Below are 10,273 nucleotides of genomic sequence, written 5' to 3' on the forward strand. Positions count from 1 at the left end.
CTGCAAGTTCTTCACTGCTAGTAAAAAAATGCTTAGCGGCCAGTTCGCACGTGGCGGATAAACGCCATAATAGCACGCCGCGCATCCGCGTTTTTTTTCTGCTCTGGATTTACGCAGCGGGTGGAGATTTCTTCAGATCTCATCCACGCCCAGACATTGACCTGTGGTGCGTTTTTTTTAATCCGCCGCGTGTCCATTGTATTTGCTGCTTTTTTGTTGCAGGTTTTCCCCATTGAACTCAATGGAAGGTAAAACCCGCAATAAATAGCAGATGTTTGGATTTTTGCAGCGGAAAAGCAGCGATCCCGCCGCAAAAGTTGCAACTCAGAAAAAAATTTTTTTTTTTATAGTTACCCAGAATTCTGTGCTTCTTTATCCAGGCCGGCCTCCTGGGATGACGTTTCATCCCGTGTGACCGCTGCAGCCAATCACAGGCCAATCACAGGCTGCAGGACGGCAGAGGGACGCGTCGCCATTGCTACAGGTCAATCTGAAACTTTACTTTTTATGTGCAGTTTTCCGCGGCGGACATTCTGGCCGAAAAACTACACCATAATTTGGTGCGTTTTTTTGGGCCCAAATTCCCTGCGGCGTCCAGAGCAAATACGCAGCGTACCCGCCTCGTGTGAACATAGCCTAAGACCAGGGCTACACCTAGACTTTTGTATCGCTACTGATTGATTTTAACTATTGGGCTACAGCTGCCGTCCACATGAAGACATGGAGTTGCAGGCAATCTTGTGGACGGCAGCTGTCACTCAAGAGTTAAAATCAATCAGTAGTGCTACAAAAAGTCTTAGGCCTCATGCACACGAACAGATTTTTGCGGCTGCAATTCACCCACAAATCTGCGGGTGAATTGCAGCCCCATTCGTTTCAATGGGCCCATGCACACGATCGTGGTTTTCACGGTCCGCGCACGGCCCAGGAGCCTGGACCGCAAAAAGAACGGGCAAGCCTTATTACGGCCGTATTTTGCGGTCCGGGCTCATAGACCAGGACCACAAACAAGACATAGAAGTCAATGGGCCCGCGGAAACTGCAGATACACCTCCGTGTGACATCCGGAAGTATCGGTAAGCGATGTCGGCATCGTTGTTTTCCTTGCACTTTTTTATATGATCCGCATTTTACGGTTGACACACGGATGACATTTCAGACGCAAAACACGGACCACAGTCTGGAAATTTGCGGAACAGAAAATCACGACGGAGAGGCCTAAGGGAATGTTCCCACACGCAGGATCTGCTGCAGGATCTCTGGAAAAACGCTGGCAAATCTGTCACAGAAATCCGCACCAAATCGTGCGTTTTTCCTGCTCATGTTGCTGCCGAAACGGTTTTACCTGTGGATTTAGTGTTAAACATTGGTTACGGTAAAGTCCACGTGCGGCAGCAGATTTCCAGCGGTTTTTACTGCGTAAACGCTGTAAAAACCGCAACAACAAATCTGTTGCAGAATTTCTGTTCCCCATTGAAACCTATGGGCCAAACCCGCGGCGTCTCCGCACAGAACCCGCAGCATTGAAAAATGCAGAACACGACTTTTGTGCGTTTTAATCCTTACCGTGGGCATCGGCTTTTCTGAATCTCATACACTTTGCTGCTAATGTAAATGCTGCAGAATTTCCGCACAGAATTCAGTTGCGGAAATTCCACAGCGTTCACGCTACGTGGGAACGCGGCCGAAGTGCAGCCCCGGCGTTACTAAGGAAGCCTCTGTGACTCAAAAACAGCCACATAACTATGGGAGCCCTCGGGGCACTAACAATACTGCAGCATCGTGGCGGCTCACGTTCATACGTGTTTATCACAACTTGGTAAAGCGCAGCGGCCGCTACGGATTTGTTTAAATGGAGCTGTGTATCGGTTCTGCATGGAGAGGCCGACATTGTCAGAATATCACTTCAAAGTGTAACTAAACTTTAAAAAAAACTTTTGAACATGTCATTGTAAGGGTATGTTCACACGGCAGCGTCCATAATGGCTGAAATTACGGGGATGTTTTCAGGAGGAAACATCCCCGTAATTTCAGCCGTAACGGCATGTGCAGGCGCTTGAACGCCGCGTCCATTACGGACGTAATTGGCGCTGCTATTCATTGGAGTCAATGAATAACGGCTCCAATTACGCCCAAAGAAGTGACAGGTCACTTCTTTGATGTGGGCGTCTATTTACGCGCCGTCATTTGACAGCGGCGCGTAAATATACGCCTCGTGTGAACAGACAAACGTCTATGTTTGTCTACGCTATTGAGGCGCATTTTTCGGACGTAATTCTGGGCAAATTAGTGCGTGTGAACATACCCTTACATGTCAGAAGTTTTGATCGGTGGGGGTCCAAACACTGAGACCCCCACCGATCACTGCAACTAAGCGGCAGTAGCGTTTGGGTAAGCGCTACGCTGCTTCGTTATGGACTATAAATGTATGTGTATGGACTATAGACTTTGTATTGAGCCCGTACACCGCTCTGCCCTATATTTATATGTAATAAATGCAGACACGTTACGAAGATGATGGATTTAATATTTGCCAGCAGGGTTGCTTTCTTCTTTCCTGCCACTAGATGTCGCTGTAGCCTTATAGACATCTGTGCACACCTGATGGGACTCATTACTGGGCAAACTGGTGCTTAACGGGCCACTAACATTAAAATGTGGCTCTAAGGGTATGTGCACACGGCAACGCCAATTACGTATGAAAACAGCTCCTGAATTTCAGACGTTTTGACAAGTGCACACGCATTTCGCGGCGTTTTTTACGGACGTATTTGGAGCTGGTTTTCATTGGAGTCAATGAAAAACAGCTCCAATTACGTCCCAAGAAGTGAAATGCACTTCTTTTAGACGGGCGTTTGGAGCCGTTTTTTCAGGCGTAATTCGAGGCGTAAAACGCCTGAATTACGTCCCTAAATAGGGCGTGAGAACATACCCTTATAATGGTGCTGGAGGGTAATAAAAAGAGCTGCTAATATCAGTCACACGTATGGATATATATGTGTCTTGAGGTTCTCCGCACTGGGGATACGTAATAAAAAGTAGTGATCATGTGGGCCGGGAGTTTTAGGCGATGTTCACACGCAAGATCAAAAACGTTTGAAAATACGGAGCTGTTTTCAGGCGAAAACAGCTCCGTAATTTCAGACGTATTTTGCTACTGCGTGTGAACATCGCCTAATACTCTATTCACAGCCGAAGCTGCATTCTATGGGCTGCTGCTTGGAAACCATCTTATTATATGCCTCACATTGTCACTGAGCTCCTATACTGCACTTCACTCTGCTGCATTGCCATAAGGGAAATTATTACCTATATCACAGTTCTGTATAGTGATGGATATAAAGAGCAATACCCTGACTGCAGCATTGGATGTGACTGGAGTATAACAAAGGGTGTCGATTTTTAAAGTATTAAATGAGGTTTTAGAGCGGATCATTGCATTTATTTTATTTTATGTGTGGACGGAGCGACTCTTCAGGTCCATGTTCCCTTATAAGTGGGCGCAGCGCCTCACTCAGACCCTTCCGCACAATCACCAGCGTTTCGGATATGAATCGTCTCATTTTGCAGTCTCGCTGCTGGTTTGTGCCCAGTTTGCTGCTGGCTGTGCTCTCAATGACTGGATTATGCGGATTCAGACTTGCTGGAGGAATAAGGGTGCAGCCTGTCCGCTGAGGGGAGCATCAGACAGTCAGAGACGCTGAGAACACCCCACATGCTGCCGCCAGGTGCAGGGAACAGCCTGATTCCTGAATATTGGCTGCTCAGGGAATTTTCTGAATGTCACTGGTGCATGACGGGTTCTGAGAGCAGCTGAAACGCCGCGGCGAGAACCGCAGGATAATAGACGATAATCAGCGCTGCATTTTCTTTATGGCACATAATGGCTCGATCATGATTACGTTCCATATTATCTATATCTATGCATTGTCTATTGGAGACTTAGTCTGAAATCAAACTCCTGTCTCATCAGAAGTTCTGTCTTTCCTCCATGCTTTACACTGCTGCTCTGCTTGTTCGCATTGGCCGCTGTGTATAAGCACCAGCTCAGCAGGAAGTCAGTACATGGAGAGCCATTTCCATTACAGCAAGGACAGGATAATTATAAACTACAGGCTCCAGGGAGAAAAATTAGGAAACGATTGCACAAAGATTGAAGGGAGGAGCCTCCATAAGGGGGAGGAGTCTGCCAAGCGGCCAACTTCTATGGTAGATTGCATTTGGCTTGCATGTTTTGCCATTGAAAAAGAACCACCAGAAAAAGGCAAACAAAGTACCAGGACTCGGTTGTACTGCCCTAAAATCTGCATGGTCTTCAAATGCACAGTGTGGACAAGACCTTAAAGGGGTTGTTCACTTTTTGGGCAACCCCTTTCCATGGGACTTATTAGAGCATATGAAGGTAATAAAGAGAGGTTCCCAAATCAGAAAACTCTTCTATAAGCCAGAACGGAGATACTCTGCAGCTCTAGCAATAGCCGATCAGCATGGGACTTACTCAATTACGAGGGGTGATCCAATGTGGACTATCCCTTTAAATAATAGTTCACTGATATAATTACCAGGAAGATTTACACAGTCACCACATGAAGGTTCTAGATGAACTCCCAAGAACATGATGGGGAATACGCAACAATGTATCACATCACCACTGGTCAGTAGATACATGAACAATCCATCGAAGTCCTTATTACATTACATGTCCAATCCCTTGGTCCATACAGATTGTACAGGGGGGGGGGGGACATTTGGTGATTTGCACTTTGGTATAGACCATGACAACTGTCCACTAATCTCTGGATACATAAGAACACGGCAGGAAAAGCACAGATGTTTATTATGTGGCCATGACGAGAAGATACATTGTAGCACCGCACAATACAGGAGAACAGACTGTACCGAGAGACACGACACAGATATAGGGGGTCCGTCAGCGTCTTATACTGCCCTTGGTGCGTACACAGCAGCCTACGGTGTTCATCCCGCCAAAACCACGCAACCCTTAGGGTATGTTCACACGACCATGTTTCAGACTAATGGAGGCGTTTTACGCCTGAATTACGTGTGAAAAACCGGCTCCGTTACGCCGACAAACATCTGCCCATTACTTTCAATGGGTTTTACGATGTACTGTGCCGAGGACCTATCGTTTTACGCCTCGCTGTCAAAAGACGGCTCGTCAAAAAAAGTGCAGGACACTTCCTGGGACGTAATTGGAGCCGTTCTTCATTGACTCCATTGAAAAACAGCACCAATTACGTCCGTAATGGACGCCGCGAAAAACGCGACTACGAGCAATTACGTCTGAAATTCAGGAGCTGTTTTCGCCTGAAAACAGCTCCGTAATTTCAGATGTATCTTGCGTTTGCGTGTGAACCTACCCTTACACAACGGAGACAAACTGAAACCTATGTCAGTCAGGACGCAGATGTGAACATAGCGGAGAGGGGAGGTGGGGGAGCGCTCCCCTCATATAGGGCCTGTTCACATCAGCGTTCGCTTTCCGTTCCGGGGTTCCGTCGGAGGTTTCCGTCGGGTGAACCCCGCAACGGAAAGTGAAAGTGAAACCACAGCTTCTGTTTAGTCACCGACGGAACTCCAGAACGGAAAGCGAACAGTGATGTGAACAGGCCCAACCATCCATTTTTTATGTCCTTTTGGCTACTAGGAGTGCGGACCTGTCGATGTAATATCCTGCCCTAACCAAAAGCAACGTAATAGCTGATAGATCCACGCCAACACGCCAATGAAATCCAACCCAACAGGTTAAAATCTGATTATTAATTATAGGGATCGTCCATTCTTATACAAAGTGTAATTAGTGTATAATGAAAAGTTCTGCAACTTTCTAATGTATTTCCGTTCTTCACCGTTTCCAAGATCTCTGCTGTCAGTGAATAGGAACTTTCTTGCTTGCACCCAGTGGCTGAAAATATGTACAGAGCTAATACTTCTCACAGCTGAGGTTTTGTTGCAGCTGTATCCATTCTAGACAATCCTCTGTGAGTTCAACAGGCTGGAATTTTCATACATTTTACTTGCACTGATACATTGTAGCAAACTGCAAGGACAGGAGAGATTGATGTGTTTAGCTTAGAAACATGTGGTTTTGGGGGGTGGTAAACTGAGCAAGAGCCGTCACATCTGGTAGAATTGCAGATAGAGCCCCCAACAGCAGTGTGAACAGAGCCACATTTGGATATGGAATTGCAGTATTATATTGGCTCTTTAAGGAATTATTTGGATACTGCATATTATTTGGGCACTATATGTGGTATTATGTGGACTGTATGTGGTGGTATTATGTGGACTGTATATGTGGTATTATGTGGACTGTATGTGGTGGTATGTGGACTGTATATGGTGGTATTATGTGGACTGTATATGTGGTATTATGTGGACTGTATATGTGGTATTATGTGGACTGTATATGTGGTATTATGTGGACTGTATGTGGTGGTATTATGTGGACTGTATATGGTGATATTATGTGGACTGTAGCTGGTGGTATTATGTGGACTGTATATGGTGGTATTATGCAGACTGTATATGTGGCATTATGTGGACTGTATATGGTGGTATTATGTGGACTGTACATGTGGTATTATGTGGACTGTATATGTGGTATTATGTGGACTGTACATGTGGTATTATGTGGACTGTACATGTGGTATTATGTGGACTGTATGTGGTGGTATTATGTGGACTGTATGTGGTGGTATGTGGACTGTATATGGTGATATTATGTGGACTGTATATGGTGATATTATGTGGACTGTATATGGTGATATTATGTGGACTGTATATGGTGGTATTATGTGGACTGTATATGGTGATATTATGTGGACTGTATATGTGGTATTATGTGGACTGTATGTGGTGGTATTATGTGGACTGTATATGTGGTATTATGTGGACTGTATATGGTGGTATTATGTGGACTGTATATGGTGGTATTATGTGGACTGTATATGGTGGTATTATGTGGACTGAACATGTGGTACTATGTGGACTGGAAATTATGATATTATGTGGACTGTATATGTGGTATTATGTGGACTGTACATGTGGTATTATGTGGACTGTACATGTGGTATTATGTGGACTGCATGTGGTGGTATTATGTGGACTGTATGTGGTGGTATGTGGACTGTATATGGTGATATTATGTGGACTGTATATGGTGATATTATGTGGACTGTATATGGTGATATTATGTGGACTGTATATGGTGGTATTATGTGGACTGTATATGGTGGTATTATGTGGACTGTATATGTGGTATTATGTGGACTGTATGTGGTGGTGGTATTATGTGGACTGTATATGTGGTATAATGTGGACTGTATATTGTGGTATTATGTGGACTGTATATGGTGGTATTATGTGGACTGTATATGGTGATATTATGTGGACTGTATATGGTGATATTATGTGGACTGTATATGGTGATATTATGTGGACTGTATATGGTGATATTATGTGGACTGTATATGGTGGTATTATGTGGACTGTATATGGTGGTATTATGTGGACTGTACATGTGGTATTATGTGGACTGTATATGTGGTATTATGTGGACTGTACATGTGGTATTATGTGGACTGTACATGTGGTATTATGTGGACTGTATGTGGTGGTATTATGTGGACTGTATATGGTGATATTATGTGGACTGTATATGGTGGTATTATGTGGACTGTATATGGTGATATTATGTGGACTGTATATGGTGGTATTATGTGGACTGTATATGGTGATATTATGTGGACTGTATATGGTGATATTATGTGGACTGTATATGGTGGTATTATGTGGACTGTATATGGTGGTATTATGTGGACTGTATATGGTGGTATTATGTGAACTGTACATGTGGTATTATGTGGACTGTATATGGTGATATTATGTGGACTGTATATGGTGATATTATGTGGACTGTATATGGTGGTATTATGTGGACTGTATATGGTGGTATTATGTGGACTCTATATGTGGTATTATGTGGACTGTACATGTGGTATTATGTGGACTGTACATGTGGTATTATGAGGACTGTATGTGGTATTATGTGGACTGTATGTGGTGGTATATTGTGGACTGTACATGTGGTATTATGTGGACTGTATGTGGTATTATGCGGACTGTAGCTGGTGGTGGTATGTGGACTGTATATGTGGCATTATGTGGACTGTATATGGTGGTATTATGCGGATTGTATATGGTGGTATTATGCGGACTGTATATGGTGGTATTATGCGGACTGTATATGTGGCATTATGTGGACTGTATATGGTGGTATTATGCGGAATGTATATGTGGCATTATGTGGACTGTATATGGTGGTATTATGCGGACTGTATATGGTGGTATTATGCGGACTGTATATGTGGCATTATGCGGACTGTATATGGTGGTATTATGTGGACTGTATATGGTGGTATTATATGGACTGTATATGGTGGTATTATGCGGACTGTATATGTGGCATTATGTGGACTGTATATGGTGGTATTATGTGGACTGTAGCTGGTGGTATTATGCGGACTGTATATGGTGCCATTATGCGGACTGTAGCTGGTGGCATTATGTGGACTGTAGCTGGTGGTATTATGCGGACTGTATATGGTGGCATTATGCGGACTGTAGCTGGTGGCATTATGTGGACTGTATATGGTGGTATTATGTGGACTGTATATGGTGGTATTATGTGGACTGTATATGGTGGTATTATGCGGACTGTAGCTGGTGGTATTATGTGGACTGTATATGGTGGTATTATGGGGACTGTAGCTGGTGGTATTATGGGGACTGTATATGGTGGTATTATGTGGACTGTAGCTGGTGGTATTATGCGGACTGTATATGGTGGTATTATGTGGACTGTAGCTGGTGGTATTATGCGGACTGTATATGGTGGTATTATGTGGACTGTAGCTGGTGGCATTATGTGGACTGTATATGGTGATATTATGTGGACTGTATATGGTGGTATTATGCAGACTATATATGGTGGTATTATGCGGACTGTATATGGTGGTATTATGTGGACTGTATATGGTGGTATTATGTGGACTGTATATGGTGGTATTATGCGGACTATATATGGTGGTATTATGCGGACTGTATATGGTGGTATTATGTGGACTGTATATGGTGGTATTATGCGGACTATATATGGTGGTATTATGCGGACTGTATATGGTGGTATTATGTGGACTGTATATGTGGTATTATGTGGACTGTATATGGTGGTATTATGCGGACTATATATGGTGGTATTATGCGGACTGTATATGGTGATATTATGCGGACTATATATGGTGGTATTATGCGGACTGTATATGGTGGTATTATGTGGACTGTATATGGTGGTATTATGTGGACTGTATATGGTGATATTATGCGGACTATATATGGTGGTATTATGCGGACTGTATATGGTGGTATTATGTGGACTGTATATGGTGGTATTATGCGGACTATATATGGTGGTATTATGCGGACTGTATATGGTGGTATTATGTGGACTGTATATGTGGTATTATGTGGACTGTATATGGTGGTATTATGTGGACTATATATGGTGGTATTATGCGGACTGTATATGGTGGTATTATGTGGACTGTATATGGGGGTATTATGTGGACTGTAGCTGGTGGCATTATGTGGACTGTATATGTGGTATTATGTGGACTGTATATGGTGATATTATGTGGACTGTATATGGTGATATTATGTGGACTGTATATGGTGGTATTATGCGGACTATATATGGTGGTATTATGTGGACTGTATATGTGGTATTATGTGGACTGTATATGGTGGTATTATGTGGACTGTATATGGTGGTATTATGCAGACTATATATGGTGGTATTATGCGGACTATATATGGTGGTATTATGCGGACTGTATATGGTGGTATTATGTGGACTGTATATGGTGGTATTATGTGGACTGTAGCTGGTGGTATTATGTGGACACTGTATAGGCATTGCATAGCCTAAATGATTCTCAGTCCATAATTTAGACGGAGCATGGTAGTATTCAGCTATAAACCTTCAGGATAAAAGTTCTGCTTTGCTTGTTGCCCACTGCCCCATTATCCATTAAAACTGAACCTGACTGTTTAGACTGGACTGCAACAGACCCTCAGCTGTGAGAAGTATTAAGGCTGTAAATGTTTTCCACCTCTGGAGGAAAACAAGAATGTGCTAATTCACTGACAGCAAGCAGATATATTGAAGGTGACTAATTTAAATACAGATTTT

This window comes from Rhinoderma darwinii, chromosome 6 (genome assembly GCF_050947455.1).
Source record: "Rhinoderma darwinii isolate aRhiDar2 chromosome 6, aRhiDar2.hap1, whole genome shotgun sequence".
Taxonomy (NCBI): Eukaryota; Metazoa; Chordata; class Amphibia; order Anura; family Rhinodermatidae; genus Rhinoderma; species Rhinoderma darwinii.